Here is a 15,771-nt window from a genome sequence, read left to right as displayed (position 1 = left end):
TTATGAAAATAGCTAAATTGCTCAAATCAATATGTCTCGCTAAGATCTTGCTACCATTTAATGAGATTCTAATCACAAATCATGATTTGAGTAAAAAAATAAGAGAAAAATATTTTATTCTTTTAAAGGATATAATTTTATATATTTTTACATGATACTATATTATTTAATCAAATAATTTTTTCAATTGATTAAATATTAGAGTAAAACACCATATTTCAATTAAATGACACAAATTTATATCATTCAAAGGACAGATATTTTTAAAAAAAAGTAATAATAATAATTCCTTTTACAATAAATGAGAGATATTTATGATTAACTTTAAATACTCAATCACAATATTTATTAAAAAATATTTTATTAAAAATTTACTTTTAATCAAAATTAAATTTGTAATATTAATTTGTACAGAATAAACATCACAAACTGTAATGTAAGACACACGCTCAGATCATTTCTCTAAGCGTAAATCTAGATTTAAGGGTTTTTTCTTGCTCAAAGTTAATGTGATACTTCAGTCTTGACTTATATACATTGAATCATTTGCTATTTTTAAGTAAATGTTCATAGGACAAATATTTTTTTTCTAAAAATTAATAATAATAATTCCTTTTACAATAAACGAGAGATATTTATTATTAACTTTAAATATTCAAAAACAATATTTTTTAAATAAAAATATAAAAAACATTTTATTAAAAATTTACATTTAATAAAAATTAAATTTATAATATTGTTTACCGAAAAAAAATATAATATTAATTTGTACAGAATAAATATCACAAATTATAATGTAAAACACACGCTAATTAGATCATTTCTCTAAGCGTAAGTCTAGATTTAAGGTTTTTTTCTTGCTCAAATTTAATGTGATACTTTAGTCTTGACTTATATACATTGAATCATTTGCCATTTTTAAGTAAATGTTCTAGATCAGAGGCGTAATATAAAGGATTAAGTTTCTCTAAAGTGTTACCCACCTACCATTATCTTCCATGCTAAGTGAATTAAGATCGACATTTAGAAAGCAAGTCCGATATACTTCGTAAGAATAGGGCACGTTTGGATGACTTTTCTTTTCTTTTTCAAAAGCTATTTTTTTAAAAAAAATACTTCTCATAAATTTTTTATCTAAATTGTCTGTTTTTTAAAAAAATATAAATCATAAAAAAAGGCAAAAATATGCTTTGTTGGACACTAAAATTGGTAGCTTCTAAAAAAAAAAATCAAAAATACAATATATTTTTAAAAATTTAGATAGCCTTAGCTTTTATAAAAAGTACTTCTAAAATAAGCAAGGCACAAAGAGCACTTTTTTGGAAGCCCAGCCAAATGGACTCTTGATCAGTAGCACAAAAGAATGACACAAGTACCTCAAAGAGCTGGATAGGTTGCCACCGTATCTACAAACCAATTATGGATGACACAAAGCTACTCTCAACACAACCTATAGCCCCAGCTCGCGAGTAAGCATCCTGTGATCGATATGAACATCCCGAGGACCTTATATTTCTTTTTTTTTCTTTTATACAAAAGAAAATTGAACACATAATATAATACAGACTACTCAAATCCCTAATCACTATAACAAACCTAGTGGCTTAAGGACCTCACATTCAGTCAATTAACCATCATAGCCTCAAAGGAATCAACATTAACACCTATAAAGTTAGTGAATCAAGCTCCAAAGCCATACTCCCCAAGCAGAATACTTAATGTGTTAGCTACAACAATACACAATTGACACGCACAAAGTCTAGAGTCCATGGTTTTGTTAGGTTCGTGACCTTTAACCACTTTTTATTAGTGGTGAGGCCCCCATTGGCCCTTTTGTAACATTTAAAAAAAAAAGCCGAGGAAGATAGAAGCAACGAAAGTGAGAAAGAAAAAAAATCGAAAGTGTGCGGCAGCGTGTGAGGGAGAGAAAAAAGAAAGAAGGGGAGGTTTTCTCTGGCAGATCTAATGACGAGACTTCGTCAGAACCAGCTCAGATTTTAGAAGTGTTCATGGTGCTTAGTAGCTCACATCCACCAGTCATTTTGCGATTTGGAGGTCTTTAAAGCTACAAATCTGGTTTCCCCCTTTGAAGCTTCTTTGGTGACTTTTCTCCTTGCTTTATCTCTTGATTTCCATCTATTTGATGATGTTGTTAGATTCCTCTACTGTTATATAGAGAGCTAACATATTGTATATCTACCCATTATTATTGATTGGAAATAGTGGAAGTTTGGGTGGATTCCGATAAAGGTTTCGTGGTTTTTTTCTCACATTGAGTTTTTCATGTAGAAAATTCTTGTGTGCCATTTATGTTACTGCTATTGTTATTTTTCTGAGTTATAGGTTTACTTCAACTTGCACTTGGATATTGTGTTTGGCCCCCAACAAAGTGGTATCAAGAGCTTTGGTTTATAATTGTGGGTGTTTGAAGTATAAATTGAAATAGAAGGTAGCTCAAGCTCCATGTTTAAACTCAATGGATCAAATTGGTTGATTTGGAAGCCTATTGGATGATTATTTATTTTACAAAGACTTGTATAAACATGTTAAGGGTAATGCTAAGCGACCAGCTCAGATATCAGATCTGGAGTGGAATAGATTGAATAGAAAAATAGTTGGCACAATTAGACAGTGGTTGGATATCAGTATTTTTTATTATGTTGCAAATTAGACATCAGCGAAAAACTTTGGAAAAAGTTGGCAACTCTGTATGAGAGGAAAATAGCAGGGAACAAAGAATTCTTAATGACAAAGCTTGTAAACTTGAAGTACAAGGGTGTTGTCACTATCAATGAACATTGGAATGGGTATCAAAGTATAGCAAATCAGTTGAGCACAATGAAGTTGACACTTGAGGATGAGCTGCAAGCTTTGTTGTTGATGAACTCTTTACTAGATTCTTGGGAGATCTTGCTGATATCTGTTAGTAATTCTGCTCTAGAGGATAAATTGTCAATTAATATGATTACCAGTGCACTGTTGAATGAAGAGAAAAGAAGAAAGTCCATGGGTTCAAATGATGCACAAACACTTGTCACAGAGAACGGAGAAAATAGCAAAGAAAAATTTAATAAAGGTCATTATCGAGACAAAAGTCATGGAAAGTCACTGAACAGATCAAAATCTGGTGAAAGAGTCAAGTGTTACCATTGTTGCATATAGGGGCATATGAAGAGGAATTGCCGAATTTGGAAGAGAGAGCAAAATAAAGGTAGTAGCCAAAAGAAAGATAATGATAAGAACACCAATGTTGTGGCTTTTGATGAGGTACTATTGCTACTTCATTTTGGTGAAGATCATTGTTTGCACGTGTCAAATAACCAGGTTGAATGTGTAATTAATACAGGAGCATCTTATCATGCTACTCCCACTAACAAGTCATTCACTAGGTACAAAGCAGGAGACTTTAGAACTATAAAGATGGGTAACGCTAGTTTCTGCACATTGAGGGAATTTGTGATGTTTGTATAACAACAAATTATGGGTTACACACTGACACTGAAGGATGTATGACATGTTCCTGATTTGTGCCTTAATTTGATATAAGGGAAAGGCAGTGGAAAATGAAAGCTCACAAAGGGGTCTTTGGTGGTTGCAAAAAGAGATGCTTGCTTCAATTTATATAAGACTATAATGAAGATATATCTGAGTGGATTGAATGCAGCAAATGATAATACTCACTTGTGGCATAGGAGATTAGGTCACATGAGTGACAAATGTTTGCAGGTACTGGCAAAGTAGTCTCTAATTCCTTTTGCCAAAGATATGCATTTAAATACATGTGACTATTGTGTTATTGGCAAGCATCAAGTTTCGTTCCAAAAGCATCATGATAGGAAATCTAATATATTAAACTTGGTGCATTCTAATGTTTGTGGACCATTTGATGTTCCATCATTATGAAGGTAGATATTTTGTTACTTTTATTGATGATGTTTTCACGAAAGATGTGATCGTTTCCTATGAAATATAAGGGCCATGTGTTCTAATATTTTCAACTGTTCAGTGTCATGGTAGAAAGATAAACTGTAAAGCTCCTAGAATGTCTCCGTACTGATAATGAAGGTGAGTAAACTTCAAGGGAGTTTGAAAGTTATTGCTCTAAGTACGACATTAGATATGAGAAGACAGTTCGTGGAACCCCTCAGCACAATTAGGTAGTAGAGGTACAACCGCATAGTTGTTGAGAAGATCATAAGCATGTTGAAGATGGCTGCATTGCCAAAGTCTTTTGGGGGGAAGCTGCTAGCACTTCTTGTTATTTGATGATCAAATCTCCCTCAGCTCCGTTGAACTTAGATATTCCAGAAAGGGTATGAAAAGGGAAAGATGTGTCCCACTCTCATCTGAAAGTGTTTGGTTGTAGGGCTTTTGAACATGTTTCAAAGGAGTAACAGTCGAAGCTTGATGACAAAGCTATTCTTTGTATATTCTTGGGTTATGGTAATGAAGAGTTTGGCTACAAACTAAGGGATCCTGAAAAGAAGAAGATTTTCAGAAGAAGAGATGTAGTATTTCGTGAGACTAAGAATATTACAGACTTAGAGAAGACTGAGAAGCCTACTAAAGGGAAAGAAATTACGTTTGATCCTACATCCATTCTTTCTTCTTCAAACAGTGCCATTGGAGGAAAAGAGATTCATGAAGAGCATGTTGATCATGATGGTTTTGAGGCATAGGGAGATGTTGATAATGAGATTATTAAGCAGGGGGAGCAACCTCTACAAGAAGATGTTGTAGAACCATAGGTCAGACGGTTTATGAGAGAGCGTCAACCATCACAAAGATATCCCACTTCTAGGTATATCCTCCTTACTGATGAGGGGGAACTTGAATGTTTTCAGGAAGCAATTGACAACAGGGACAAAGACAACTAAATGCAGGTTATGCATGAGGAAATAAATTCCCTACATAAGAATGACACTTATGACTTGGTAAAACTTCCCAAGTGTAGGAAATCATTGAAGAATAAATGGGTATATGATAGCGACTCGGCAAGTGCACCGATCGTGAAAGTAATAAAGTGTACCGGAGTACGAGATCGTTCCCACGAGGATCAGAATTTCAAGCACTAGTTCACTAATTGCGTTTTAGTTGGACAATCAAAGGTTTGGTTTGAGAGAATGGTGAATTTAGATGAAGAGAATTGTTGTTCAAGACTTAAAATTAAAAACAAGTAAAGGCATGTAATATGAAAATTCAGAATTAAAAGAATGAATGAGATGATGTTTGATTAAGATTTAAAAAGCGTAGTTAAGGTTTCGACTTTCCCCAATATCCTTAATATGTTATGAATTAAAAAGCCAAGAATCCGTTTCTTAATATATTTTCAATCAATTCTATCTGAGTTAATTAGGGCTCAATTCTTTGTTACCCTAAATCTATGTGATCTTGAAAGAACTCTAGTTCCCCGATTATTCCCCAAGAAAACATGTATTAAGATCAAGAATTTCAAGATTGCATAATTACCTTATGTCTATTCCTATTCCTATTCCTAGATCACAAGGATATTATGATAAATTATCAAGTCAAGGTTCATGCACCAACATCCCTATTGTCATACAATTCCCCAAAATCATTCTATAAGGAACAAACTCATAGAAAGCATTAAAAACAGATAATTTATTCAATTATAAAAAGAACAGGATTCAGAGACAATTTAATTCATAAACATAAAGATTCAATTGGGTTCCATCTACCCTTAACTACATAAAAAAAACTACTCTAGCATACTGAAAAGAAAAGAAATAATAAAGAAAAGAGAACCCCAAGCCTCCATTGGTGTGATGTTGACTTGGTTTCTCAGTGTTCCAGTGCTCCGCAACAGGATTCCTCCTTGAAGTATGAATGAGATGAATGAATTGGTTTATGCTCCCAAGCTCCTTATTTATAACCACAGGAGTTGTATCCATCATCTAATCTTCCAATGAATCCATACAAGATTTGTATTTGATTTCATCTTTGTTACCTTTTTCATGTAAAATCGTTGAGATTTGGTTGATGAATTAGAGTTTTAAATCTTCGTTGTATCTTGCTTCAATCTTCTCAGGAATCATCTTGATTTGTTTCCGTTTTAGTTCCATATCCTATCTGAACAAATCTTCTTTAAATCTTCATGGAATCTGTTGCGTATCTTGATCAAATTATCCTTTGAACCTTCAGCAGCTCTTGGGTAGATTTTTGCTGTTGAATTACTTGTTGTTGTCTGTCTTAGCACGTTTTGGCGTTCAGTAGCACGCCAAAACATGCTGTTCGAAGGGTTTTGGGATGCTTTGTGGACTTTTAGCGTGAATTAACACGCCAAAACGTGCTCTTCCAGAGGTGAATCCTTGAATTATTGCCTTCTTGTGACTTCATCTTCACTCGATGTCTTCCTTTGGTTCCAAATTGCCATAATAAGTGTTAAAAACCTTGTAATTCAACATTACGACAACATGTTAGCAAGATATTCAATTACTGTAACTTTTACAGCATAAAACCCTAATTTCCATGCAATTCACAACATTTATCAATCAGAATTAAGCCTAACAACATAGTAAACTAAGGGTTTATCAGTATACAACATTAAAATGGATGCTAATGGCAAGCTAGTGAAACACAAGGCTAGGTTTGGTAAAAAGTTTCGGACAAAAGAGGGGTATTGACTTTGATGAGATATTCTCTCTAGTTGTGAAGATGACATCCATTCAAGCAATTTTGGTTTTAACAGCTTGCTTGAACCTTGAGGTTGAACAATTTAATGTGAAGACTGTATTTCTTCATGGTATCGGGATGAAGAAATCTATATAATGCAACTTGAAGGCTTTGAAGTCAAGGGAAAGAAACACATGGTCTGTAGGTTGAAGAAAAGCCTTTATAGGTTAAAGTAGGCATCGCGACAATTGTATAAGAAGTTTCATTCACTTATAGAGGAGCTTGGATATAAAAGAACTCATGCAGATCCTTGTGTACACTTCAGCAAGTTCCCTAGTGGTAAATTCATTTTTCTTTCATTGTATGTTGATAATATGCTGATTGTTGGGGAAAATGCCAGTATGATTGAGAAACTGAAAGAAAAGTTATTCAAGGCCTTTGATATGAAGGACTTAGGGCAAGCTAGGGAGATTTTAGGCATGAAAATTATTCGTGATAGGAAAGTTAGGAAGCTATGGTTGTCATTGAAATGTTCAACATGAAGAGTGCTAAATCAGTTAGCACACCTCTTGCCAATCACTTTAGACTGAGTAAGAAGTCATGCCTATTTATCAATGAAGAAAAAGAAGACATGTTAGCTATTTCACACTCGTCTGTAATTGGTAGTCTTATGTACGCTATGGTTTGTAGACGACCAGATATAACACACACAGTTAGTGTGGTGAGCATGTTTCTTGATAATCCAAGTAGAGATCATTGGGAAGCTGTAAAGTGGATCTTCGTATTCTTGAGAGGAAGCTCCAAGTAGTGCTTATGCTTTGCAGGTGCAAATCCAATCTTGGAAGGGTACACAGATTCTGATATGGCAGGTGACCTTGATTGTAGAAAGTCTACCTCTGGATACTTGTTTACTTTTGTAAGGGGACCTATTTCTTGGTCGTCCAAACTACAGAAATGTGTTGCATTATCTACAATTGAGGCTGAGTACATTGCCGCTACAGAAGCTTGGAAAGAGATGCTATGGTTGAAAAGATTTCTCCAGGACTTGGGTTTCAATTAAGATGAATATGTGATATACTGTGATAGTCAGAATGCTATTGACTTGAGAAAGAATTCAACTTATCATTCTCGCACAAAGCATATTGATGTGAGATATCACTGGCTACTTGAAGAAGTGGGGATGAGTTGCTAAAGATTAAGAAGATTCACATTGATAAGAATGCCTTAAACATGTTGACGAAAGTTGTTAGTAAAGAGAAGTTTGAGTTGTGCAAAGAGCTTGCACATATAGACTCCAAGTGAATAGTTAAATTGTGGTTTCCTCTCTTCATGGTCATGGAAGGAGAGATTTGTTAGGTCAGTACCTTTGACCACTTTTTATTAGTGGTGGAGCCTATTGGCCCTTTGTAGCATTTGAAAAAAGAAGAAGTCGAGGAAGAGAGAAGCAGCGAAAGTGAGAAAGAAAGAAAAAAGAAAGAAAGAGAAAAACCGAGAGTGTGTGGTAGCGTGCAAAGGAGAGAAAAAGAAAGAATTGGAGATTTTCTCGGGCGGATCCAACGATGAGACTCTGTTCATGGTGTCTAGTAGCTCACATCCACCAATCTTTTTTGCGATTTGGAGGTCTTTAGAGCCATAGATTCGGTTTCCCTTTGAAGCTTCTTTGGTGACTTTTCTCCTTGTTTTCTTGATTTCCATCTATTTGATGATGTTGTTAGATTCCTCTATTGTTATATAGAGAGGTAACATATTGTATGTATACCCATTATTATTGATTGATGATAGTGGAAGTTTGGGTAAAGTCCCGTGATTTTTTTTCTCACATTGAATTTTTCACGTAAAAAATTCTTGTGTCATTTCTATTATTGCTGTTTTTTTTCTTCTGAGGCATAGATTTACTTCAATTTGCACTTGGATATTGTGTTTGGCTCGAATAAATTTATGGCTAAGATGCCTACGGTGGTATTCTTTTCCATCTCTACACATTTTCATTACTCCATTAGAAATTCCCTTTGTCCCCACGGGACTGCTTTCCTATAAATATAGAAAGCGCATTACTGAAATATTCATATAATCCATATGAAAATTTACTAGCTCAAATACTAACCTAGCATTTTTTTTTTTGGAAATATTTCAATCGGTTCATTGCTTTGCAATTAATTCGATTCAGGACGGGTCCAGAATTAAGGAGGATACTTCATCGTCGAAGTTACCCGCCTAGTGATCGTGATAACCGTGTGTGACCAACTTAGTAAATTTTGTGCATACCTTTTAAGAAAGTTATTATTATTTATTTATTTTCATCTATTACATCCAAACAATAAAATTAACCACAAAAAAATAATAATCTTACAATTTATTAGTATTAATAAATATAAAATTACAAATTAAGTGTGTCGTTATATATAGAGAAAAATAGATAGATAGATAAAGAGCAGAATTATAACCAATAATTAAAAATCACACACCCTACATAAAAAACTTCAAAAAGCTTGCAAATGAGCAATTTCATCTCCTTCATGGAAATTAATTGAGTGGCTGGCAATGCCCACATCTTTGAATCCAAAACCAAGTCTGTTACCCACGTTTTTTCTGAGAACACACCAAATCCACATAATACGTACAATTTTTCTCAATGCACATGTTGCCCTGGAACGCCTGGAAGCTCATGGCATTATTCCAAATAAAATTTAATCCAGCAGATAGCGAATAATTCTCATCACTTGCCCCAAGCTAATACATGGCAAGGTTTAAAAACAACCTAAGATGGTAAGGATTATAATAAACAAAGTTTATCTCCTACCCTATACAAATAATATGAATAGAGGGTAGGAGCGTATTTCTATTTTAGAGGGTGCAGTGGTCAAATGTTGTTTTATTCTTTTTACCAACTGCTTGCTTGTTTAGTCCAGAATTGATATATAAGGAATATTAGCAGCAGTCAATGGCCTGCAATCACTAGTTGCTAAAATAATTGCCTGAACCATGTCATATTTGCAAGCAATGTTGTGCATTATTATACAATTAAAGGATAGGGCAAAGCAATATTTTTAGATTCAAATTGATATCAGATATGCTAAATCTTTTTTTTTATTTTTTTGCAAATCTCTTCTTGCGTTTGGTAACCTTGACATATTAATGTTAATTTTATTTTCCAATTGTGTTTCAGGAAAATCCTTCATTGCATAATATTGTGGAATGGTGAACAAACCTAAACATGAGATGTGGTTAATGATTCGTTTTGGATATTATCCATCAGTTAATCAAATATTTAAAAAATTCGATTCGAGTCAGGTAAAACTATATATACAACAAAGCTCTCTCTGTTAAATTTTAACATAGTTGCAGTTTTAGAGACTCAAACTCATTGATTAAGCTGGAATAATCCTTTTCCGGTTGATTCACGTGCTTCGTGATTGATCAATGATTCTATTAACTGTTTCTTGAACTTACAAACAAGTTGGGCCATGCATAAATTGTGTAACACACAAAAGCAATGTAATTTAGGCCGAAAGTTGTTGTAATATTCTTGAATGCATCTCAACAATAGTACCCATTCTTATCATCACTCAACCCCTACTCTTCATGGGTTATGGTCCATGAGTCCATGAACCCTATCTCTCCAAAAAAAAAAAACATTAGCCCTTTACAATGTCCACAACTTTCTCCAGGTCCAACACATGAATTAAACAGTGACTAACGCAAATAATAAGAGAAAAAAAAAATCAATTTCACTGAAGAATCGTTTAAAGAATTTCAAGTAATGATTTAGTCTCATAATGCTTCAATATGTTTGCATAGCTCCAAACAAATTAACTGAAACATTTGATATGCTGTGACTCAACCCAGTGTAATGATTGTATTAATATCGAACCTTCATAGCTGAGATATATGTTTAATATTTTCTACAATCTCAGGAAAATAAAATTAACATGAGTCAGAATATTTGTTTCAACTATATAGAAGCTTACAGAACTAGTTAAATTAGGAAGCAAAATATAATTTAGAGACGAATCTCAAAAGAAATTTGTATCTCATTAAGTGCTATAACTTTAAAGCAAGTTAGAAGCGTTGAAGTTAACAAGTGGTACTAGAAGTCGAATATTGTGAAATTTCCTTTAGTCATTCCTTTAGTCTAAAATGTTGTTTCCACTTTCCAGATAACCCTTTTAGTTCTATCTCAATTCGGAATACTCCAGATGCTATGTATATACAAATTAACATTGTAGTTCTTTTTTTCTTTTTTCTTTTTCTGTTTGCTTTATTGTTTATTCAAATTATGGATGCTTTATTGTTTATTCAAATTATGGATAGAAAGATGGCCAATAATTAAAGTGAGTAAGCAAACCTAATATAATAGCTAAGCCACATGATTTTGTAGTATAGTCCTCTTGGATTCCTAAATGCACACAAACATATAGCCAACTTCTTAAAGATAAATTTAGACTATTGTTGGTAAAGTGTTGAGAGAAACTTTTTTCTGTTTGGATTACTCAGAATGATCAATTGGACCACACAAAAAGGCCATCATAATTAATGGGTAAAGCTTTCAAGTTGTAATTTTAGGACATCCCATCAAATTACATTTTCTCAAAGGCTTATGAAGATAGAGGGTGCTAATAATGTCACAGATGTAGTTTTCTAATCCCATCTAATACAGCCAAATGTTGCCATCATTTTCTTAACATAATGTTTCAAGGATGTGGGGACATGATGGAACCCACCATCATGTATTAAAAGGAAGGTGGCTGCGAAGGCATCACAACACCAGGAGAAGAGGACTTTGGGAAGAAAGACAAGGAAATGATGGGGATGTGGCCGATACAATATATAGAAAGATATACAGGCCCATAAAATAATGTCCTAAAGCCAGCAAACTAAAAAGGCCAACTGCCATTCCCTCTTTCTGATAGCCTATCATTTTCTTGACTTTATTACCTTCGTCCACACCTCCCAAGTATTGAGATTTGAGAGATCCCTGCCTATGATACTCACGTGTATACCTTTGTTTATGTATATGCATGCATGAAATTTAATTAACCCTGAGAATGTGATCAATTTACACCGTGTAAAAATAAGAAGCCTTATACTCCTTTCTAATTATTAATCCACTCAATGGCAGTTTGTGAGAGGGAACAAATGAAGCAAAATTTACATTAACTTAAACAGGTAACATGAAAATGGTTTGTAGATTTGAAAAACTCTCCAATATTTTTTCATACACAAGAAATATAAGTTAGAAGGCTAAGTTTGAGGGAGGCAAACTTATACTGTCCTAGATTTCGCTTTAAGTATAAATGTATAAATGTGATCTAAGACAAATGTGATGCACGTGGGTGAGTGACTTACTTGGATTGGGCTTTTCTATAATTTATTCCATAGTTTAGGATTTTTGAATAATTGTTAATTATTTTCTTTTTTGTTATTTTTAGACTATGTTTGAGTGTGCGTTGAATGTGTTGAATGTGTGTTATTTTCTTTAATTGCGCATTATTATAGTTATTTACTTTTTATTATTTTATTTTGCTTATTTAAGGCTTGGAGAACACTATTATTATGAGGTTCTTTTTGGTTAAATAAAATTAAGAAAAGAGAATAGTGTTTTCTCGCAATTATTGTTTCGTTCTTTCTTTCTATTTAACCAATTGGTTACTGCTTCGGCATCATTTGGTATCAGAGCACTACATTGCCTTCAATCAATGGCTGAACAGAATCGTAGAGGTCATTAATGACAGAGTCATGAAGATAAGGAACGTGGAATTGTTCCCAAGGGAGACAGACAACCGCGTCAGATAGGCCCACTTAACATAGAAAATAAAGAACTCGGAAGGCGGATTCAGGATTTGAAGCACCAACTTTGGATAAAGAGCAAGCGTTGGATAAGAAAATACAAGTTTTGGAGCGACTACTTGTGCGTGCGCAGAAAGAGAATTCAAGATTTGAAGCAATGACTCGTGTGGGTATGCATGAAAATCCAAATTTTGAAGCGAACTCTTGTGAAGGCACAGAGCATGGAAATCCAATATTTGGAGCGACGACTTGCATGGACAAAGTTGAACATTCAATCAGAAGAACGAATGGAATTAGAGGACGCATCTGATGACGTAGATGATGAAGTCAATCTCTTGGGGATTCTAAACCAGGGACAGAATTGAGAAGTACGACTTGGAAATCAATCTACTTTCCAAGATATCGAGATGCAAATCAGTATTCCTGACTTTGAAGTCTATAATCATAATCCAATTTATGATGATTATCCAATCTATGATGATAATCCAATTTATGATGATTATCCAATTTACGATAATTATATGATTTATGATGATTATTTAGTTTCTGATAAATCTAATAGGAAATTAGATTATAGAAATTTAATTGAGGAAGAATTCTCATTTCAGCTTCTACCTAAAGTGATTGAGATCAGTGAGAATAAAGAAGATTCGAGGACGAATCTTTTCCTAGCAGGGAAGAATAATGCACTTAAAGTTGACTCATTACACATGGCTCAACCATTGATTCAGGAAGCCCAGAATCAACCAGAATTGTGGCCCAATAAATATGACTCAATTGTTAAAAGAAGCAATGATTTGAAATATAACAATTGATTGCGATTTGTTATATTTCAAATTATTGCTTCTTTTAATAATTGAGCCATATTTATTGGGCCACAATTCTAGTTAACTCTGAACTTACTGAATCAATGGTTGAACCATGTATAATGGACTAACTGTAAGTGGATCAAAATGTTATATGAAATTAGTCGGGGGATTTGCTCCTTTTAGTCCCTCCATGGCTCCATCATTTAATTGTTTGTATTGAATGACTTGCATAATTAATAAATTAAAATATTAAATATAAATAAAATCAACGATCAAAATTAAAAGTATAATTTATAAGAGTGGATTGTGATGTCTCTCTATATAATAGCTGGATTGTGATGTAAATTCGGAAATGGGTTCTGTCATTCCCAATAAAAGGAGAAGGCAATTAAAAGTCTTTCTACTCTTTTGGAATTCAACATATCACTCACTTGTACATTCTTAGTTTATTAGTCCCGTGATATGTATTTTTTAAATGGCTCGAATTATATATCTTGTGATATCAATATGTATATATAAATGCACACACAATAAAGTTGCTTTAGATCTCATAGGGAAAGGAATAAAATCATATGGATTTAAAGTCAAAAAAGCATATCTCAAGGGTTTTGTTTGAAGGGGCTCCACAAGGGAGGGCCCAAATATGCATAACTGCGACTTGGGAGTTCTGGGATTATGGTGAATTGTCTACAATAATATTGGCAATGTGCATGAAGTCCAAGCCATTCATTGAGCAGCTACATGCATATTTGTCAAGTGAAAGCAGTGACTGAACATGAAACTTGTATGAGTAGGTACACTAGAAATGGCCAAAAGAGCTTTTTACTCACACATTCATGGTCTCTGTCTAAATCCTCATATCTATTATTGACATTATTGGGAAATATGATGTGTAATTATCAGTTGAGATGGGACATTTGTTTCTTGAAGCAACAGTCACTTTCGGAGTTAGAAAATCACTCTAATCTTCTAAAGTTGGCACTGTTTGCCATCAGTAACAAGTTCATATATACACTGTGAACTAGACAGGAAAATTCCTCTGAACTTATCCACATTTGGCTAGCTCATCATTTCTTCATTGACAAGGCTTTTTCTTCTATAGATGATTGATGGATTAGTTCTATATTTCTGAAAATAAATTTGCATCCGTGAGTAGAAAATGACTATCAATATAACGGCAATTTTGAAAAAATGGGACAAATTTATGGAGGAAGATCAATTTCATGATTACATCATCAGCGATGATTTGTATAATTTTATTATCTACGCTATTGGAAGAAAAGTATCATCTCTATAGCAACATTTTTCCAGCTTAGACAGTCACAGGGATATTTGCTCTGTCAAGGGGCATAAATAACTAAAACTAGCTAGCAATTCATATCTCATATATATGTTGGAAATTTGGCATAGAGTAGCTTAATATTTCAATTTGCACACTTGATTGTATTTTTCATTAAATATGGACAAACAAAAATTTGAATTAATTATGATTTTGACATTAATTCTTGGAGAAGGTTATATTTATAAACTTTTTATTTACAAATTCTTATAAACTACACTATATCTGACCGGTAATACACTCTTGAGTAAAGTATTATCGGTAATACGTAGTGTAGTTTATAAGTTTGTAAAAAAAAAATTGTCAATATAACCCTACTGTTAATTCTTAGACATGAATAAATTTAGTCCACCAGGCCAAGACTCCAAGCACACACTAGAGAACAAATAAAACTAGAAAATCTTGAAGCATACCTAATGTCAACTACATCATGAATTAGCAAATAGAAATGCAAAATGAAGTGTGTCAAGTAAATACACAATTCTACACATCCACATCACTTTATAGGTATATAATTCTGACCATTTAATTATAATTAAATTCCCTTAAGTTTTCACAATCTTAAACTATATATATATATATATATATATATATATATATATATATATATATATATATATATATATATATATATATACAGGGTAAAGAATTTTTCCAGTGAGCTCAAAATGATGTCGTTTTGGGGCGAAAATCAAGGTATTTTTGTAATTATAATATATTGCAGAGTTATATTAATCTTTGTCATTATAACTTTTTAATTTTATAACCAAAACGACGTCGTTTTGAGCTCACTGGAGATAATTTTATTTCCAGTGACCGGAGAAATACTTTTCTCATATATATATATATATATATATATATATATATATATATATAGGGAAAATATACTCTTATGTTGTAGGAGAGAATTTTTCTCTCCTACACATACATCGATTTTCGTGTTACTTTTTTATTCTTTTATTCTTTTTCTATAATGGGTGAGTCTTACACATGATTATCTCTATTGCATGAGAGAGTTCTCTCATATTGCATGAGATTAATAAAGTCTATATATATATATATATATATATATAGATAGGGTTTTATAATTTTCATTTAACATGAGAATTACAATTTTCCTACACACCCTTCGATTTCCGTGCTGACATAGGTCCTACATATAATTTTTTGTAACACATGGGTCCCACATACTTTTTATCTCTA

The sequence above is a fragment of the Gastrolobium bilobum genome, unplaced genomic scaffold (assembly GCF_033153095.1).
Source record: "Gastrolobium bilobum isolate Gb01-03AN ecotype WA unplaced genomic scaffold, APGP_CSIRO_Gbil_v1 utg16848, whole genome shotgun sequence".
Taxonomy (NCBI): Eukaryota; Viridiplantae; Streptophyta; class Magnoliopsida; order Fabales; family Fabaceae; genus Gastrolobium; species Gastrolobium bilobum.
This window is presented reverse-complemented; position numbering follows the sequence as displayed.